The following is a 21,888-nucleotide window of genomic DNA, read 5'->3' on the forward strand; positions in this document are numbered from 1 at the left end:
AGTTATACAAAAATTCGAAATGTACATAAAACCATCATATTTTATTAAGTTAATATAATCAATAAGGTCAAGACTGAGGTGGCTGTTGATATGGATGGAAAGCCAGATTGTGTTTGACTCATTAGTTTATATAAACCTGTTTTTAATCTTGTTGGGTGCGTAGCGTAGCCGACACAGAAAGCGAGAAAAAAATGTGCCTGCCTTATTTCCCTTTGCTGTGGCGCACTGCACTAAATCAATTCTACTGCGGCAGCGGGGCGATGCATGGCATGTCTTTCCAGAGTCCACAGCATCGTCCTGCCCAGCATCTGTTCGCCCTGCTGCCATTTTATTGCAAATCAAACTGTCTTCTTATGTGTTTTGACTGTTTGTTTATAAAATTATTTAAGAAAAGCTGTACTACTAATTTCATTGAATTGCTTACTGTACAATGACAATAAATATATCTAAATTGAAGAATAGTATTTTGCCCTCCAGCATGTTGTGCGTCAACAATAACATGCAACGTGTCTATATGGAAAAAAAACATGTTAAAGATAATTTATAAATAGCACGTGCTTATAATATGCTTACGCCAAATCTGGATTACATAAGTAACTCCCGTACAATGGTGCGCATGTGAATGTGTACATAAATCGGCAGGTGTAGAACATACCTGAGATGTCAGTGAGTGTGCAATCCGTCCATATGGATTTAGGTATGTTTCTGATCCAGGCATCGCGTCACTTGTGGTCATGAGTTAAAATCTTTAAATAGCGGCTCGCGTTTAATAATCGGCACAGCCTGGAATCTTCAGCACATGCGCATTCGAGCTAATGATATAGGTCGCACTTCCGGTTTAAGACACGTAGCACGCTGGAAACACGCCGGTAGCTGCTGGGTAGGCAACTGACGATGATTACCACTTCCAGGAGTAGAGAGGGAGACGAAAAAAAAAGAAAATAAGAAGAAACAGTCATCTATCTAAGATCCAAAGTCGAGTGACGTAGCTTCACCGAGCTTGACCGAATGCCGCCGATGCAGCTCGAACAAAGCTAGCTAACGCTAGGTATCGGTGAAGGAAATTCCTCTCCTCCAGTGCCAGCCGCTAATGGTAAGCAAGAACCTGATCCAGTTCTCCAGCCATTTCAGGACCCAAGATATTTCAGGACCCAAGATGCGAGCCACCAGGCAATTTATTATGAATCATTTTTCCAGGCCAACCAATCAGGGTCAAACTGCTAGATTTTTCCAAAGAGTTATTGATTTCTATTTAAGAGGCAGACGTAGGAGGCCCACGGGAGAGCAAAACGGGGGATCCAGGAGAGTCAGACAGGTTTTAGTTTTTTTAGCATAAGTGTTGCTGTAATTTTTGTGATGATTAGTTTCCTAAAATTCAGTTCTCAGGCAGTGAGTGCTATGTAGTCTCCTTACAGGAGAGTAAGGCTCAGAAAGATGGAAATAGTTGTATTCTATTGTAGACTTAAGATATATTTAAAAAGGCCATAAATTATTATGTGGCATTGTTTACTTTTTGTCATGTAAACCGCAATAGAAATCAAATAAAATTTGGGGATAAAATTTTTTTTCAGGTCACGTTTACAAGTGAGCATGTGAGTATAGCAAAATAAAGTACATGACGTCTGTTGAAATTATTCATTTGAACTATCAACTGGAAAAGATGTTTTCCAGCTTTTAAGTGGAAAACGGAGAAATATGTCTGAAATTCCTGCCATGGCTTTGTCTAAAAATGTGTTTGTTGCATGAAAAAAAATGAAATAGTTACACAAACATTATTTCCCACAGCTACAAGTGAAACTAGAGGAAATTGTGGTAAATTATTATTGTGTAAACCCAAGAGATGGGGATAAATGAGCAAAAACCCTGAAAGGCAACTGAAGTTGGACACTGACTGGGCAGTGCAATTTCTGTCAGTCGACCTTGATGTGAAAATGTCTCTATTATGAGCCTCCATCTGGTGCAAAAATCTATTGGTGGTCCTGGAGCAAGTTTATCTAAAGAGTCCAGAAGACAAAAAATGGCTCTTCTTTCAGCAGGTGGCGAATGCTTCTGTTAGTGCAAGATAATGCTGGATTTTCCAGGCCAACAAAAAAAAACCTTCCTTTTTTTTTGAAATGAGCAAATTATAATGTTTTTTTTTTTAAAAACACATTGTCCTCTGTTGCTTTCTGATTGTCTAAATATTTCCCTATTTTGTGTATGGCATCTGTAAACACATATGTGAGAGAATTGAAGTCAAATCTTTGGATTAGAAAATTATTTTAATAATATAAATGAGCATAATGAGTAATATCATGTAAACATTCCTGCACATAGTATGAAGGGACAGCGCTGGCCACCGCTGCGTTCCTCTGGTAGATTGTGATTCCTGCTTATGTGATTTCTGCGCCTCGTTTTTCTCAGCTGCGTTGCTTCAGGACATACATGTTGGGGTTCTGCTCAAGTCCCATTTTATCCATCTCTTTTAAATGACTTGCTTCCAGCAGTGACAACGTAAACACTACTGTGTGAAAATAAAGGTGGGAAGCATTTATCATCTGTAACTGTATGTGCATTTGCAGTATCCAAAATAAAGAAGATGTATAAACATCTTCTAAACCAGTGGCCAATAAAACTACATTTAAAAATAAGCTCTTATGACTTTACGATTAACAACCAAATAAATTGGATCTATAAACTTATTTTATGCACACACTCTAACTGATGATCTTTTAAAGTGTTTTTATTATCAATGCATTAAATTGTTATAGTTTATAAGCATCCTTTAAGAGTCTCATCATCACCTCTGTATAATCAGCGAACATGGATTTCCAGCTCATACACCAGCTGAGCCCTTTATAATGATGCACTACACATCAACAGAACAATAGCTAGTTGATTTTTCACTGGGATATTTCATACCTGCATTGTGTGATGTCCAAATTACAAGGAACCATAAAGCATAACTTTATCACAAGCATTTAAATAGTTATTATATAATCATACAATATAATAATATGTTATGTTCTGTCCTTCCCTTATAATCAGCCAGAACAGTTTGATGACTGACGACACTTTGTCTTGAATCAATTCTTTATTCCTTTCTGGTTCTGTTTGTCGTTATTTTAAAACGGCATCCATTTCCCCTCTGTGGAAAAGTTCTTCTCTCAGATAGTTTTGAGCCAAACTTCCCTTTCTTCTTTTCAATGTTTTATTAAAGATTGTTGCTGATCGGTTTATTGCATTGCCTTTTCTGGTACAATGTTTACACTACTTTATATATTTATTAGTGTGTTTGTTATTTGTCTGCCATTTTCTTTCAGGACAATCTGGGGAGTACCTCAGTAGTCCATCATTGGAACAACTCTATTTTCTTTCAGCATTTTAACAAAGCTGACAAAATGATTCAAACATTGATCAGTTTTGTCATAATAACAAAAGCGTATATTTCTTTTTCATAAAGTTACTATAAGTTCTGTTGAAAACATATTGTCAAACAAAAGTAAACAAGCTGGGCTTAATATTCTGAATGTAAAGTTGTTAAAAACTGTAGAAAATATACTTATAACATCCTATTTGTCATGTGTTTAATTTGAGTTTGGAGAATGGAGAATTTCCAGCAGCATGAGAAATAGCAAAGATAATACTGTTCCCAAAGATCACAAGTATTCCTTCTCCTGCTCCAAATACTCATCTAAATAGTCTTTTACCTGCAATAAGTAAAATCATGGAAACAGTGGTGTATTTTCCATGTTTCCATGGAAAATACACCACTTTGTATTAAGAAATACAAAGTTATTTTTTTGAAAATAATTTTAAGATTATCATTATGCCATCAAGACCAGGTTGCATTACTGAAACTGCTTTGATTCAGATAACTTATGATTGCCACAGAGAAATTGATAACTGATTATTGTGTATTATCAGATTTCTCTACTGCCTTTGATATAATAAACTACATTTTAATTGAGGAAATACATACTATACATGCAGTCATCGGGTAGAGAACTATTTAATAAATTGGAAACGGACAGTGTTCTCTTAGGGTACCTTCTTGTAAATAAAATCTGTTTCTTGCAGAATTTCTTAAGGTCAGGTCCATTACTGTTTCAATGTTTCAAGTTATTTTCTACTTTGATTAAAAAAATTCAACAGCTGTTGTTTATGCAGATAACTCCATGACATATATTATTAAAGTTGTGAAAAACTCTCAAATATCTTAAATCATGATGCTGATGATGTGAAGTTGTAAATAGCTAAAGTCTTTAAATTAAATACTCAAAGTTTTGCTCAATGGCACAGAACTCAGACCATTTTTGGGCTCCAATGTACCTGAAGCATAAAGTACATAACATGTTCTTATTGTCTGTACAGTTCATCCATTACTATGTAAGACCTCAATATGATTTCAGACAATGTGAATTTAGTTGCTTGCAAGTTTCATGCAGCTGAAATGACCCAGCAAAGTCATTTTGATTTTATAAAAAATAGTTATTGACAGTTAGTTATGCAATAGCAATGTTAGCTATATTCTTTGTTTGATGAGCAGTGCTGCAGAAAAATGCATTCATGAGTTTTCTCATGAATGTTAGGACTTAAATGCACACCCTTAGCTGCAGTTTATCTTTTATATGTGAGATAATTGCAGTAAAAATAAAACATGAAATATTAATTTCAAAATAAGACTTTGAGTGTACTATAAAACAAGGTGTTTATCTAACCAGATCACCATTATACAGAATACCCAGATTGTTCCCATATTTTGCCTTCAGTCAAGCTGCAGCATAATTTGTATAGAATTAAAAGACTCCGGCATTACTGTTTAATGGCCCTGAACCAAATTAAACATTTAAAAGGTTCCACCATCAAAGTGATGTAAAGGGAAATAAATATTAATGAATGAACCATCACTTGGTTCAAAGAGCTAGAAGCTGGAGAAATTAAAAGGGCCCAAGTAAGGAGGAATTCTCACAGTAGTGCATTAAAGGGCCACTAAAGGGGTCACATTTTTCATGTGACCACATGCAAACCAATGCATAGGTTCTGCTGTGAGGCAAATACAATAAACGGTAAACTTTACCTCTGATGCTGAGATTATTGCAAGTACTAGATCATAAAAACATTTGCATATATGTTGGAAAAAAATAAATCCCAAACTTTTGGAAATTTTAATAGATAATATTGCAGAACAATGATTAAAAAATTTTATCTTAGCACTGAAATTACAAAATTATATTTATTTCCTGTGAATCAAACTTGAGAACTTCATTGCGCTAAAACTTTTTTTAAATGCTACCAAAAGAGCCCATTTCTAACAACTGAGGCAGGAACACCGCGCGTGCACCCACGTCAAACCGCGTGGGTGCATGAGGTTCGTCAGTACGTACAACTTGAATCATCATTTATAACTGTAGCTAGTTTTGAATGTATATTTTTTCCCTCCATCTCTTGAAACAGAATTGCCATCATTGTCTGTGCCCTCAGGAGTTCTGATCCCTGACCATGTGATAAGGTAATGGTGAAGAGGCCGGATTATTTTTCATCTTCGAAATTTTTCAGCATTTGTGGCAGCCCAGGGAGGTGTAGGCAAAATGGGCTACTCATCATGGCAGGATGACAAGTGTGTGGGTGTAAACTTGACCAAAAGAGCTGAGAAAGTGAAGACTAACGACTCATTTTTTTTTTCTTCCTTGGGGCAAAACGTTACACGTTTATGTGTGAGGATTCCATGTTGCCCACTGGCAGAAATAGTGATGTTCTTCATAATGCAGTATTGTATTGTAATGAGTCGGTGTCAGCATGCCACAGTTTGACATTATTAATATAGTTGGAGAAATATAAACTTAAACTAACTTAAACAAATCCTGAATATATATATATAATGATGACTGTCAGTGTCAAATCAGCTAAACCCTAAGTTTAAATCCTGAAAAGAAAGAAAGAAAAAATGTGTGATTTTTCAATGTGTGAGCCATGGTCAAATCACAATGCAAACAGAAACACATACAAGACAAGACACAATTTAGAAATCCTCAATAAACCTCAATTTTTTTTTATGTTTGCTGTAATTGCGAGCAATTGGATACCAGGATGGGTTTAATATAACAGGAGTTGCAGATTTTCTGTTCTACTTGTACTATGGAAAGTTACATAAAATTTTCTCATCATGAGCAAATTTCTCCATGTTTGGTTTCTTGACAAAATCATTCCTAAGACTGATGTTTGAGAATGTCTCATCATTATTTTCTTCCTGTTTGTTTTCCTACCAGAACTTGAAAATATCTGCCAACTATCTGGCAAGCAAGTTTCAGCTCACAGGCTATGTGCTTGCATTTTAAATAGTCCATAACTTTCACTCGTCTATCTCCAAGGCCCCAGAAAAGCAGCAGAAGAAATGCTGTGCTATTCTAAAAGAAGCATCCAGGGAGTATTTGTGTTTGACGGAACGCTCTGCTGCCATTTAATTAAGGCTTACATGACGAGGTTTCAAGATGAACTGCACTCATTTAGTTTGAGCACAGAGTCTCTAGTGTGGGCTTGTATAACTTGGTTTCAGACAGTGTGTTTATATTTTTAGATTGTATTTGTGTTTTGCTTTCAGTCAGTATTGAAATAGCGGTTTCTGTGAGCTTTTTTGATGAACACGTTATCTTATTTAACTTATCGCTGTTACAGAATTTCTTTTACTTGCATAACAGAACTGGAAAAAATAAAATATGACAAAATGATACTCTGTGGGATAGATGCACAGTGCAAAAAATGAAATAACAATGTGTTTTTGATGCCATTAAACTCACCATAAAAAGGGGAAAGAAAAGCTCGGTAAGATCTGCCATCTCTCAGAATATTAAACTGCATATGAGCCCATTTGAATGAATAATTCAAAGAGATGAAATGAAGCATGCGCAGGCTGCTAAAATGCATGGATTTATTTTGCATAGCTTTGAGGCTGTTACTACTGTGAGTAGGGCTGGTTGCACTGCCTCATTCGCCATGATTGATTGTGAATTTTCTAATTTGATTCTGTGCTCCCTCTGATAAAAATGAGTTTACACCACACTGAAGATCTGTTTGAAAGCAAAAAAAAAGAAAGTAGCTTCCTGGCTGACAGTCAAGAATTAATAAGACATAAGGCAAAGATGTCCTTAGAACATAGTGAATATCTGTATTACAAGGCACACAAATGTGTTAGGACATTGTGATTTCTTTGCAGGGTAATAATTACTGAAGTTTGCTATCAACCAGTTATTATTGGAGTTTGCAAAAAGTATTCAGGACCTCCTACACTCTGTGACATTACAACCAGAAGCTTCAGTGTGTTATTTGGGTATTTCATGTGACAGACAAACAAAAAGCAGAGCACAATCTTCAGCAGAAGGAAAGGATTATCATTTTAAAATAGTTTTTACAAATGAAAGCCTGAAAACCATGGATTCCATTTGTACTCAGCTCCTGTCTGCCAACATTTTGTACAACTACCTACAAAATTGAAACGGGTTTTTGAGCAAGTTACTACCAGCTTTCGCCCATTTTTCTTTGCAAATTTGCTCAAGATCTTTCAGACTGGTTTGAAGTGTCTTGATCAGCAATTTTCAAGTTTTGCCACAGATTCAAATATTTTTTTCTGACATTGACTGGAAGACTGAAACACTTGAAAACATTAATCTAAGCAATTTTTTGGTCGCTCCAGGTTTGTGTTTTGGTTTGTTGTCTTATTGAAACATTAACCTCTTTTCTCACAACTGAGAATTTCTTCACGGATTGTCCTGTATTTAGCTCTATCCATCTTCCTATCAGGTTTGACCATCTTCTTTGTTCCTGCTGAGAAATTGCATTCCTGTACATTGAATGTGATTTTATAACCTAACTCTGCTTAGAAATTCTGTTTTTTTTTGTTGTTTTTTTTCTCTGTCTGGTATGTTCCTTTCTTCATGATGCTGTTAGTCCACTATTGTTGTCAATTTTCTTAAGAACTTAACAGGCAATTCTTTTCTCATTCTAATTTGTCACTTTGGTTTGGCTACTATGTCCCAGGACTTTGAGAAGTAGTTCTTCTCAAAGGAAGGGGGCTTCTTTTTTAGTGTATAAAGTTATACACTAAAAACGTTATACATTTCAGTGCATAAAGTTTTTCTTAAGTTACAGTTAATCCTCCTTATGCCTTTGGGTCATAACAATCTGAAATTGAGTTTAAAAACGGACAAGAAAATCCTAGTTTATATCTTTTCAACTAGAAATTTTGATGACTTGTTCTAATTTGATCTCAGGAGAAAAAAATTAATGTTACCTTTTTTTCATATTCGCTTGTAAGCTGTTCAAAAACAGTTACAAATGTTACCTTTGGATCATTTTGCCCCAATAGTTATACTGTGTTGAAATCACAACCATGGAGTCAATTACACACCACAAAGATGTGAAAATGCTTCAGTTCTATCTAAGATTTATTAGGAGAAGACAACAAAATGAAAAGACGTGTGATCTTCTCCAGCAGAGTGCTCTGCCTCACTCTGCCTGGATTTGGCAGCCAAGTAGGTCGAACTATAGATGAGGGTGTTTAGAAATGTGGGAACATATGGAATCTCATGACTGAAATTGAACAATATTGCCACCTGCTCAGAATGTGTCCCAGAGGGCAGAAAGAGCGGGAAAGCAGTGTGGGAAAGTACAGGTTCTCGTGATTGAAATTTAACAATATTGCCACCTATACAAAAAAATAATACAATAAACATCGTCATAGAAACAAGTGGTATCTCCAGAATAAATGCAATCTTTCTGCCATGTCAAGAAGACAAAATCACTCAATTTGTGGTGAGTGGCAAGTTGTTCCTTCAGGCAAAATATATTTTAAAAAAATCATGCTTAAGATTCAGTTAAGCTATTTATATTGGGATCTACTTAAGCCAGATCATTATGACCTGGAGCACTGAATATGAGGAACACAGCGGGGTTAAGGCATTCTGTTCACTGCTATGGGGAAGCTCTATGTAGGCCAAGTGACAATGAAACCAATATTCTCTGTTGTCTCAAAAATGTTTGCATGGTTGTGTCAAACACAAAATAAGATTGCAAAGATGCCAAAATCGTAATCCATTCATTTTCTAACAACCTGTTTCAGCTGAAGCAAGGCACAGCATGTCACTGGTCCTCTATCTGTGACAGGACTAGATAAAAAAAACCCCACAAAACAACATCAACTGTGTACCAAAATGTCATACATATATATTTTTAAACCTGTTAGAAAACTGGAATACACAGTTTGTGGAAGAGACTGTTCAAATTCCAACCAAGACTCAAACCAGTCCTGTTGTTTCAGAAACCTGACATGCTGAATTTAACATTATAGAGAAGTTAGTAAAAAAAAGTCTTCTATCGAGACTGTATTTTTACTATTTAAGTTTTTTCAGAAATCAATCTTGTTGCACAAAATTTGAGGCATTGCTGCATTAAGATTGTGTTGTGGAAGTCAGTTTAAAACCAAAAACTACTGTCTTCGAACTCAGTTTGGTGCTACATAGGCAAATGAAAGTCAAAAGTGACTCAATCAAGCTGGACTAAGACAAAGTAGAAAGCTGTACAGCAGACAGACAAATCTAATTTGTTTCTTTTTATCTTTTGTTTGGAAACCTTGTCTCCTCTGGGCCAAGAGAAGATGAATCATCTGGCTTGTTTGGGGGGCCAATTTCAAAGTAAGCATTCATGATGGTAATGCCTTTTTACTGAAAGTCCTATTAAATGTGAATAATATAAAAAAGCTTTTGGAGCAAAACATACCATAAATGCAAGACCTCATTTATTGCTCAAGATAAAAAAAAAAAAAAAAAACCTTCTGGCCTGACTACACCACAGTTTAGTAATATTTCTTACTGAGTGCTGAATTTGTCTGCCTTTATTAATGACCCACCATGTATGGAAACAGGGGAGATGTAAACGGTACTGATGCTTAGTAACTCAGACAGGAGATGTTGGATAAAATGGCACTGAAGTAGGGGATTTGTTGGAGCAGTCAGTTTTACAGGGCAAATATGCATAGCACAGCAAAACGAAGGAATAACAACATCAGGCTGAGTTGAAGGTAAATAACTGCTTGTCAGTTAATAGTGGCTGTGTAGTCTGATGGTTACTGGGAGAGAGGATCTCCTGTGGTGTTCGTTGTTTTCATTTATGACAGCAGAATGTTAGTAGTTGCTCCCGTGCTCATTTAGAAATGTGTTGAGTGGGTATGAGGCAGTGATCTCCCTAGTGGACTGTCTGGTACTTGTAGTCCTCAGCTACCACTGCTAAATCCATCCCTTTGATGAGGGCAAGTGACAGCAGGATTCTTTTCTCTCTTGAATTCTCCCCTGCCAGCCTCTTCTTTTCTTTGTGACATTGAGCTGCAGGTTGTTCAGGCCTCACTGTGCAACAGACCCACATCCCTGCCGGTGCATCCTACAGTCCCAGTCATCCGAGAGTTTACTATTATGTCTGACATCTGAGGTTTTGGAGGAAAATCGTCAGGAAGGCAGGTCTGTCCACTGGGAAGTTGCACTGCTTCCCAGTAAATACCTAACATACATGTGAAGCATTTCATGCCAGACCTGATGTAAAAACAGGCAGATTTTTCCTGCTCTTTGCTCTATTCAAAAAAGCTTGGAACCCAAGGTGAGCTGCAGGATTACATTGCATCTAATTAGGCATGCAGCAACAAAACTGTCTATGCATGTTTGCTGCTATTTTGTTGTTGTCTTTAAATGTCCAGATTTTAAAGTGATTACAAACATATGAAATACAGCTTCACTGACACAGTAAACACACCTGCATCCCACCTGGGTCTTCCATGTATGCATTTCTGTTACATCGCTCTTAGGAGCTTTCTAGCTTCTAAATCTGCACAATTTTCCATAAATCAGCGTAATATATTGTGGTCTCGTGTGTGAAATAAGGGGGAGCTTGAGAAAGCTGCCCGAGGGTCATGGTTACTGAGCAAATGAAAATTATGTTAATTGCTATACACACTGCAGAAACACAATTTAGTTTTGAATGAAGCCAAAATGTGCTCACCCGGACACACATTATGTGAAGTCAAGAGTTTTGAAGATACGCTTGCACCTACATGTACTGTAAAAAGTATACAAAAGAACTTTTCATTTTCCCCCGGGCCTTTCTAACCTTCAATGTTTTGCCCTATTGATCTGGTTGCAGTTGCAGTGCATTAAGCTTTGCCTTGTGGGATTCTATGCTCTTGGTGCTCTTTACAGAGTTACTGCAAAGTTTTCCACATTCAATATGGATTCTTCCACAACTTCCTGTAATGCAGTACTTAAGTATTTTGATTCACATTTAAACTTATTGGACGGAGAATCTTTATGGCAGGGAGTCTCTTTTTAAAAGGCACATGCAGTTCTGGACAAAAGTGTGTATATATATATATATATACTCCCATTCGTACAAAGGATGTAGTAATGTTTGCCGTTTAATTATTTACAGTGTGCTGAAAAAGCATTTTCCCCTTTACCAATTTCTTCCATCAGTTTGTGACCTTAAACTCAAGCTCACTTGGTTTATGAACCATAGTGAGAGTCGTTATTCAAAGATCATTGCTGGCCAAAAACAACACAAAGACCCATCTCACTTCTACCAAAAAAGTCTAGAGAAAGACTTTTGAGATAATATTCTTTGCACTAAGATAAAAGTTAAACATTTTTGATGGCGTGCATCATGTTGCATTGATCACCTGGCATAAAACTAACATATCAATCCATTGTTACAGCTTCTTGTCCTTGCAGGATCAGGCAGGGCTGGTTCCTGTCTCTAGTGGTCAGTGTGAGATAGGTGGGCAACACACACACACACGCACACACACACACACACACACACACACACACACACACAGGCACATACACCTGATCAGACAAGTTAACCTGAAAATCATGTTTTTGACAAGCTGAAGTACCCTGAAAGAATCCATGCATGCAGCATGCTAACTCTATGAGGATCTTCTTGTTGCAAGGCTGCTCCACTATGCAGATAAAATAAAGTAAAGGATTGTCTGCAATTCTTTCAAACTTTGAATTCAGTGCTACAGATATCTATGCATACCAGCTGTGACAGATTTCTCTACTGTGATTAATACTCCAGCTGTATTCCTCCATCCCTATTTGAAGTTGTATTCATGTATTAACAGTGGTCTGCAAAATGTCACTGTTGTATGACATGTATCGACATGAAATTGTCTGCTCCAAACCATAAATCATGACATGGGTATTAATTTGATGTGTTCCAGTTTATTAGCATCTGCTGCATAACTGATGTGACTTAAGGAGGGCAGACATTGTGTTAGTTCATCATATTTAACTTGCCAACCTACATGGCAAAGGACTGTAACTAATGCTCACTTTCTACAGCTAGTCCCATTATCCCCAGCTGGTTTTAAGCCTCGGCCTCTTCAAGTCTGTCCAACCAATAAAACTGAAGCAGTATGTTTCTGAAAAAGTTGGTTAATAAAGGAAGTTTCTCAGTTTTTAGAGTTAATGTTCAGAGTGTGCAGTTATATAGATAAATTGAGATGACTGACTCGAAATCTGGGTAAACTTGTTGGATGTCCAACACTTGGATGATAGACAACAATACAATATCTGTTCACGACATTGTCCTAACATTTTTTGTTTCAGATTGTGTTAAACATCACATTAACACATGGAAAGTTATCTGCAATAATGCCTGCTTTCCTAGAAGTGACCATACATGAAAACATGAAAAGCTGTCTTCTCAATGAAAACAGGCATTAATCCAGATTAGTTGTTCATCATCACCTTAATCTGCATCTTAATGCTCATAGTTCTATTGGAAATTGGAAATTGTACTGTTCTGTAATTTATTTTGGTGCATGACATTGTGTAATATGATCTTATATTTTCTCATATTAAGGCCTGGAAACTATTATATTGTTTATTTCAAAGGTAAGTAGTTCCATTGTCCTACATGTTTTAGATCTCTCCAAAACACACCTGAATCGCCCAAAAGACATAATCTAAGCTCTGCTGAGTTTACTGCTCTGTCCTGATATATTTTATGCTCAGAATGTTGAGGTTAGATTACACTTTATGAAAATTGTTCCTCTCAATCTGGAAGCAGCGGAAGAACACGCTGTCTGTTTTGTATTCGGTCCATTAAAGAACATTGAGATAATGCTTTATAACTTAACTGTGCAGGTGACCAAATCAATTTTAAGCAATAATTTAAAGTCCATTTTAATATAATGACAGCTTCTTTGTGTGCTCAAACTGTGTGAAACTTCTATAAAATCTAAAAGTTTCAGTCTTTACACAATTAAATAAAAGGTTTAATTCCCCAAGCCAATTTAACCAAGTTAGAGGACAAATTACATGAGTAATGAAAAGTAATTGGGCATCCTGTAAATGAAAGAAAGACAAACGGGCCTGTCACCTCCACTTCTACTCAGCATTTTGCCTTATTCAGCTTTTAATTCCCCCATTTCTCAAACACTGACATCCAATCTACAGTTCCAAATATGTAAAGGCACTAAAGACCTCTGACAACAAAAGAGTTTACAAAGCAAGGCAAACTCACTGCTTTGTGCCTACAATTAGTTTTATTTTCCACTGTATTCATAAAGAAGACGACCATCAAGTCCAGAAGATAAAAACAATTTGCTCCTATTTTGTGCTGAACTGCAGTTATTCCGTCGCCAGTCACAGATGTAAGGAGTTGCAGTGATCAAAGAAAATGGGGTGGGAAGAAATGTATGTTTTTCTGTTTTGTATTTTATATTTCAGAAAATTTCTGGTCTTGATCTGAGGAATCTTCTCTTAACATATGATCGGATGGACCACCTTTCAATATTTACATCAAAAAGTGATATGGATGCTTTTGATGCATTTCAACTGCTTCATCTGGAGATTAAAATCACTGACGGTAACAGAAATGTGATGTGTGACATCAAAACCCATAATTAAAAAAAAATAAAACAATTTTATATTTAAAAAATAAAAAAAAAAAACATCACAAACACCTTAGTGGGAAGAGAGGATAAATTCCACATTCAGTGACATCGCTCACCCATTTTTTTTCTTTAAACTAGCAGTGTGACAACTGTCCCATTTGGTTCTCCTGCTTCAAAATTGCCAAAAGTTTGTAATTCTAATTCTCTAACAGGTTAGATGGGATTTATTGCCAGGTATCTAAGTGCAACACAGCTGTATTTTTATATGACTGTAGGATTTTAATGGTTTGAAAACTGAAAACTTGCTGTTGGTTCTCTGTCTCTGTTGAGCTGTTGTGTTTATACCTCCCATCCTTTTATATTCCCTGTGCACCGATTAGGCTGTACTGAATTGACTGTCTGTTGCTCTTCAATGAAAATGACTCCTAATGGGCCTCACTAAATGGCCAGATCCAAGGCAGTGGAGGAGAAACTAGGGGTTTCTGCACAAAACAGTCGACACAGCATCAGTAAAAAGACAGAAAAGTCAGTGTGGATTGAGCAAGAGAGCTGCTTGCTGTACTAAGGGGCTCCAAATGTCGGTGAAATGCAGTTAACGAGCCTGACCTGGCAGGGAACCAGAGGGTAGGTGGCTGTCAAGTAGAGCCTGGCATTTTGGGCTTGTTTGAGTGTGCTTGCTGGCCAGCGAGTGCCTTGTGTGTTTGTTTATTTGTTTGGCTCAGGCACCCAGCAGGCAAAATAATTGAGTTCACTTGTCGATAAGGTCTTTAAACATTAGCTTTGCCATGGCAGCCACAACTGGGCCATAATAACCTTAATAATTGGTTTTTAGATGTCACTTCTAGTCTAAATTGGATATTAATTGCGATGTTGATTTAGCATGACAAGCATGCACGCCAACAAATATACAACTACCTGAAAAATATGTTTACTGTTTCAAAACCAGTTGATTGCCGTGAATTGCAATTATCCTTCATTTGTGCAAACGGAATGTGGAAATTAGAAGATTTTACCATCAAGTCGATGATTTTAAAAGTCAACACACTTTGCTCTTTCAACCATCACTTTAGAAAAGATGGGTAATTTTTGACTAACAAAATATATTTAAATATTTTCACACACATACTTTTAGTCTCTAACAAATTTGGTGCCTACTCGATTCCTTTAACATAAAATGATCACAGTGTACTTCAACATATGGCCTGTTACCATATTGAACTTTGGAAGTTTACAAGTAAATGTCTAAGTGTGTAGCTCAAGATGCTTCAAGAGAAGCTATTGATGGTAAATAATTCTTATTCTATATGAATCCAAATTAGTTGATTCTGGAGCCTAATGCTAATTGATGCTCCAAACACCAGCAGTTTGCATTAGACTCTGTACACATTATACCCAGGAAGATCATCGGTGGCACACAACCTCAATCTGCACATCACATTTAAAGGGTGGAAAGTAAAGCAACGACAGCAATGATTTATAGAAATACATTTATGATTTTCTCTTTACACTAAAGCTTTTAATACATTTCCTGTGGGGATATTTTCTCCTATGTTTTCTTCCAGTTTGTTAGCATATTTAAATCAAAGTTTTCCAATCGTTACCGTGCACCTGTATACTCACAAAACTGCTGTTAACACTGAACATAGCTGAAAATGTTAATGAGATGGAAAACATATGCAGCTCCATTTATTTACAGCACAACAATTATTTTTGATGCGCATCCATCTGACATAAGTAAACACATATAATTGCAGACATGCTCAAACATGTAACAAATGCTCCATGAACAGCCTACTCACAAGCCTGTTGTATTTGCCCAAGAAAACAATTAACCTTGAGCAGAGCGAATGGATTTTGGAGGCAAAGGATTGAAAGATGAATGCTAAGTAGGCAGTTCCTGCTGCTCAGTGACAGGCACAGAATGCACAGATATGGAGCTATACTATAAAAAACATTGTTTTCAATGCTAAAAAATGTCTGTGCTTATATTCTTGCATGTTTATATATGAGTCATATGTCGATGGATGGGAATTTTGCGTCTGGCTGTATGTGTGGACTTTATGCGTCTGCTGGGTTTTAAAAATCCTTAAGCTTTCACAAAGATGCAGAGATGAGAGCTGGACACAACTCAATCATTTGAAAAAGAAGGATGACTTTGAGGCTATTTTGTGATGATAAATGAATCATTCCTGTGTCATCAGATAACAGTTTGTTTCAACAAATCACACAGGAAAACCAACCTGAAGGTCAACTATCAAGCCAACCAACCAAAGAACAAACTAAATCTATTCCACCCAGTCACCCAGCTATAAAACAAAACAATCATCCAACCACAACCAAGCCAGCATATTGGTCAACCAACTGAACGACCAACCAATCAGCAATCAAGAAGCCAACTACTAAAAAATAGCCAGAAAACCAGAGAGCATCTTCAAACGCTAAAACTAAAACAACCAACCAACCAACCAACCCAGTAACCAGATACCCAATGAGTCAACCAACCAGTACCAACTAGCCATAAAATACCGCAAAGCACCTGAATTATAACTTTGGGTTTGAAAAGCATTTTGTTTGCTTAGATATTGAAACTAGTCTCAAAAAAGCAATAGCAGTCTTTCTAGGAAAGGTAGGTGATCATTTTGCATCTACATTGCTTTTTAAATCCACTTTATATCAAGATTTATAGTTATTTATAAGGTTTAAAAATTTGTTGCCAATAACTGTTAACAGAATCTGAACATATTGGAAATATATATTTATTGACATTGTATCTAAGATCAGCCAGAGTCCTGCCCTGAATTGTGTCATTGCGTTTACACTAAGGTGAATTTCTAAAATGTTGTGGTAACTTTTTATAACAAAACTTAGCAGCATTGCAATGGTAGTACCTAAAATGCATACAAATAATGTAGAAAAGAATATTACTATTGCATTTGATTTTTACATCCTAAGCTGTGCACCAAATTGTGAATAAAATTAAACCAAAGATGTTTCCTCCTTTAAACTTGAGGTTCACAACATGCACCGACAATTGTCATCTCATGAGACAGAGACCTAAAAATGACAGCCGTCTGTTGGAAGGTCACAACCTGTGCACTACAAATCCATTTGAGCTTTTTGGCATGGCGATCTGCTATTATAATGGACACCCAGAGGGGAAGTGCCTAGATGGATGGAGCTTTTTTAATCTCAGAAAAGCAAACCTCTATGACCTTGTCAGGAGGTGTCCTAGGTCCAGGTGACTGACGAGACTCCCCACTGGCTTGGCACATAGCAGGAAGCAAAACCGCTGGGTAGAGAAAGATGAGACGGGGAGTCTGTAGAAATCTCATGGCAGACTTAGATAAAAGACAAGTGTTTAGTGGCTGCAGAGAGATGAGAGATGGGGTTGGTATTTGTCAGAAAGAAAACAGTAATTATTGGAGCCCCTCTTCCATGTGGAGCCTGTTAGAAGTAGAATGTCAATCTTTGTTTTTTTTTTACCAACTCTAAATCTTTCTTTGTAAGAGCTGCTTCACTTTGCTGAAATGATTAAACAGATAGGGACAATGCAGCAGAAATATTCATCTTAAATTCATTTGTTTACGAAGCTAAATGACCTGAGCTTCATGATTCCTTTCTCAGGTTTATTGAAATCAGTTTGTTGCTGAATGACTCTTGACTAAATAACCGAAGATCTTTATAAAGAATCAGGACAACACAAGACAAAAAATTATAATCATTGTGAGGATATACTCAGGCTTTCAGAGAGGGCAAAAACTCATGTAGCAAAGAATTTGGGAAGAAATTAGCTACATAACCAAACTCATAATCCAACTGTATACTCATGAAGAAGTAAATATATCTACTAATCTATTTTAAACCTACCTGGCCTCTGAATGTCCTGGATAGCCTGTCAAGTCCTCTACTGGGACATTACAGCCGTGCAGATGCCGTCTTGCCTTATTTGGCTGCAGGCTATTTCATTAAAAAATTAGTAAGTGGAGTGCAGAATGGATAAAAGGGTACTTTTTTAAAAAAAATAAAAAATCTGACTGATTCTGAAAAAAAGTGACTGATAACTGGGATGAGCAAAAAGCCAAACAGTTTAACTGGGTAGCAGCCGGTCACATGAGATGACCTACGAGAAATTTATTTTACACAAGTCAGGGATTATGAGCAGTCTCTGTGAAAGTGTTTAGGCTTTTAATGCCTGTGTTTCTGTTGACAGTTTACAGTGATGGCTTTGGGTGGGATGGAGGAATTTGTAAGTATATGTAAGAAACGTTTCTGCTAATTTAGAAAGTTAAATAAAACATTTTAATTTTGTATGACAAAACATCCAGTCTTTTCCTGCAAGATTGTTTATCAAAGGGAGATATTCAGATATTTCTGTGGTTTACACATGCTTACAGAGTTAAAAAAAAAAAAAATAAATCTCAAAATCGTCACCCAAAGAAATATGGAATTAATGTGGTTGCGATAATGAAATATTTTAGAGTTTTATCTTTACTGTGAATAATGCCTTTTTTCAAAGGAGACAATATGGAAATTTTAACCATACTCATACAGGTGCGTCTTGATGAATTGGAATATTATTGAAAAGTTAATTTCTTGAGAACTTCATTAAAACCTACCAGACTGATAAACTTCTGAGCCAGGTCAAATTGAAGCAGTTATGTGTGCAAAGCAAATCGTGACAAAATACTGAGGTTTTCATTACATTTCTGTAATAAAATAGTTCTCCATAGGATTTTTAATAATTATAAGGACAAATTATTAAAATTAGCACAAATAAGCAATTGACATATTTTGCTGTGTGTGATATGATTCGATGAGCTTCACTTTCCTTAATTGAACTTCTGAAATGAATTAACTTTTCAATAATATTTGAGCTTAATATGGTGCACCTAATAACTACTGCTTGAAAAAAAATTGGATTACAGCTTTACCTTTGCCCACATGTACCTTACTCCTGAGTAAACAGAAAAGAGGTTGTCAGTCATCAGCTCATTCAAATCTTCAGGTTTATTAAAGCACAAGGGAAACTCTATAAAACTAATTTACACTCACTGATGAAATCCAGAATACTGGGGAATAATCTTGCAGGCCAGTGTTACTTTTATTTATTAAAAACATGTAAACCTTTTTCTCATGTGGTTACCAGCCTAATCGCTTCTCAGTCTTGCGCTTGAGCATATTTTTGCATAAACTAAGTGAAAATAAGGGTTTTATCAGGGCCATGTTGTGGGGGTCAACACATTTATACTCCATTCACACCTATGAGTGATTATGTGTGTTTAATGAACATGACGGTGAAAATACCACAGGGAGAAGATTAAGAGACAAAATGCAAGTAAACTTGTCTCTCCTTATTGTGAAGTCCCATGCTAAATAACAATGTGTGGAAATTAGTTTCATCTATGAAATCCAATTTAATTTTGTGCTGTTTATCATAAACAGATAAACATTTACCAATTTGTAAACAGAACTTAATAAACATAGCTTATTAAGTGGAATAAATAGATGCAGAGGGCTGTTTTCATAGCAGGTTTTTTGAGCGTTAAAGTGAAAGAAATGCGTGATAATATTTTGAAATGTAGAATGTAATAGATCATAATTTAAAATAGCAGATAGGCCGGTATTTAATGATGTTTTGCATCTTTTAATAACACTGTTCACCTTTAGTTGGTGTTTGGAGGTTTGTGGCATTTAACCAAACCAGCTGCAAAGATTGGGATGCAGTCTAGTTAAAGTATAGACAGCCAAACGTTTCATACAAACACAGCTGCCAAAAATGGAATTCAAGCCTTATTATATTGCTTGCTGGTGTGTTAGTGAGTTTTGTTCAGCACTTGAGTCGCTGTGGGATTAAGAGGGCAACCTAGCTAAAGTACCGTGGAGTGCTCCAGCGTTTCTCCAGACATCAATTATTTTCTTCTTAGGTTTAAAACTAAAGTTTGCTCTTTTTTTTTCAAAACTGACAAACTAACAATAACAAAAACTCCACAATTTCCTATGATGCTTCACTTCATGGCTTCTCCATAAAAATCCTATTTTTCATCAGCCATAAACAATTCAAATGAAAGGCATAAGGAAACTTATGTTACAATTTCTAATGAATTTATCAGACTATCTTAAAGTCGTCACATTATGGTAACATGAATTATTAAAAAATAAAGGTAGTTTTTGTTGTCTGTAGAACACTCCTAAACCATTTGCATCAGTGTTACAAAATGTAAAGTTCTCCATACATTTTGGCTTCAAATACAACAATTTTTAGAACACTGTAAAAAAGATCTTCGAAGCTGATTCAAGATATTTATAAACTCTGGTTGCCATGCTGACATGCAGAGAGTGGAAAATCTGTCTTTTTTTGGAAACGGTTATGCAGACACCCACATGGTGCCTTGTTGGGTCTATCAGTCACTGAATGTGTCAAATCATTGTGAGCTGTGCTTGGATAGAAAGAAATTCTCTCTCTATGTGAGACAAAAACATTTATCACAAAGGAATTGGTCAGTCTTAGCTATTTAACAGATAATCCTTAAGTTATTATTTGGTTGGCACACAGATACAAGTTAAAAACCCGTTCACTAGTCAATTATTCTCCAACCTGAACAATTTTCCAATGCAGTTTCCTCTTTAAGTTGTTTTTCTCTCCTATTTTATGTTTGTTGCAAATTTACTTTTTATGCATTTAGGATTAGCCTTTGCTACCTGGAGCCTTTCAATATATCTACCTGCATAAAAGTTTGTAGGATTATATTTAAATCCTTCTTTTAATGTGAGTTTCTTTATATTGTTCAAACTATAAGCAGCGCATTGACCTTTTCTCCCCTGCTACAAAAAAATGAAACCTTAAGTAATCACAAAGCTTAAGCAATTTTGACAATGCACTGTAAGAAATGCTTTTTATTTGGTTTGTATGCAAAACACCAGAAAAAGGGCATACGTGTAACATGAAAGAAAAATAAACATACTGCCAGAGCAAAACGGAAATGGTTTAGATCAAAATGTTCTAAAGTTCCTGTCAAACCCTAAATCCAACTAGACATTTATAACAAGATAAGGAAACTGATGTTTAGATACTTTGCATGTCTAAGCCTGAGCTGTTTTACAAAGAATTGGCAAACATTTTATGATGTAAAAAGCTTATTGAGATACCATAAAAGTACAAATATATTCTGTTAAATACTTTACTAAATCTACCAATTATTCATTTGTTTTCTTTAGATTTTCTCAAATATATCTTACAACTCCTGTGCATAATTTTCCCTGCCTTTGTTTTTGTCTCCAGAGTTTATACTTAACTTACATCATATGTTATCTAAGCTGTTGAGGAAAGAAGTTTGTGTCTGTTTCCCTGAGCTGAAAGGAACTCAGGATTTAACGCGGATTGGACACGAGGAAATTTGACGATCTAATATGCGTGCAATGACAGTGTCATGCCCGTGAGGATATAAACACTGTCAGAAGGGTTGCCAAAGCCCAGACAGCATGTTCCCGCAGGGTTGGTGGACCAAGGCTGGATTTGTTAGGGGATGAATTGGAGTGTGCACACACACACACATTCAAATACAGGCAGATGCACACAATGCATCTAATTGGCAGAAGACAGCTGCTGCCGACCAGAAAACGCATGTGAAAGTATACTCATCACTCTCTGGCCCGTGGGCAGCCACGCCACACTTAACAATTTCCCCCTTCTTGTAATGAGCACAAATGTGCAGCGAATTAATTTCCTGTCCAAAGTGTTTTATTTACACATCATGTGGCAGCACAAGGGCTAACAACCTTTGATTGTCATAATCTTCTCATCAAAGATGCAAGATAACGTCTGGACTATAACTCAGTAATTCATTAGAGCTGCATTAAGTTGATGCGTCTCGTTTTTAAACAGTTTATAGTTTTATTGTGGTCCATTCAAGTTTATAGCATAGTTATACGCATATGTGGGCTCTCCTCACAAAAAAATATCTCACACT

At 36.3% G+C, this 21,888-nt stretch overlaps 1 long non-coding RNA gene across 1 annotated transcript in view; it reads left to right on the forward strand.

Annotated features, from left to right (window-relative positions):
- The first annotated feature begins 1,031 nt into the window (after positions 1–1,031).
- Positions 1,032–21,888, forward strand: part of LOC103144877 (uncharacterized) — a 31,620-nt gene continuing 10,763 nt past the window's right edge. The window contains exon 1 of the long non-coding RNA XR_476958.2: positions 1,032–1,093. This is a non-coding gene — a long non-coding RNA (uncharacterized LOC103144877). The remainder of the gene's footprint in view (positions 1,094–21,888) is intronic.

Source organism: Poecilia formosa, unplaced genomic scaffold (assembly GCF_000485575.1).
Source record: "Poecilia formosa unplaced genomic scaffold, Poecilia_formosa-5.1.2 Scaffold133, whole genome shotgun sequence".
Classification (NCBI taxonomy): Eukaryota; Metazoa; Chordata; class Actinopteri; order Cyprinodontiformes; family Poeciliidae; genus Poecilia; species Poecilia formosa.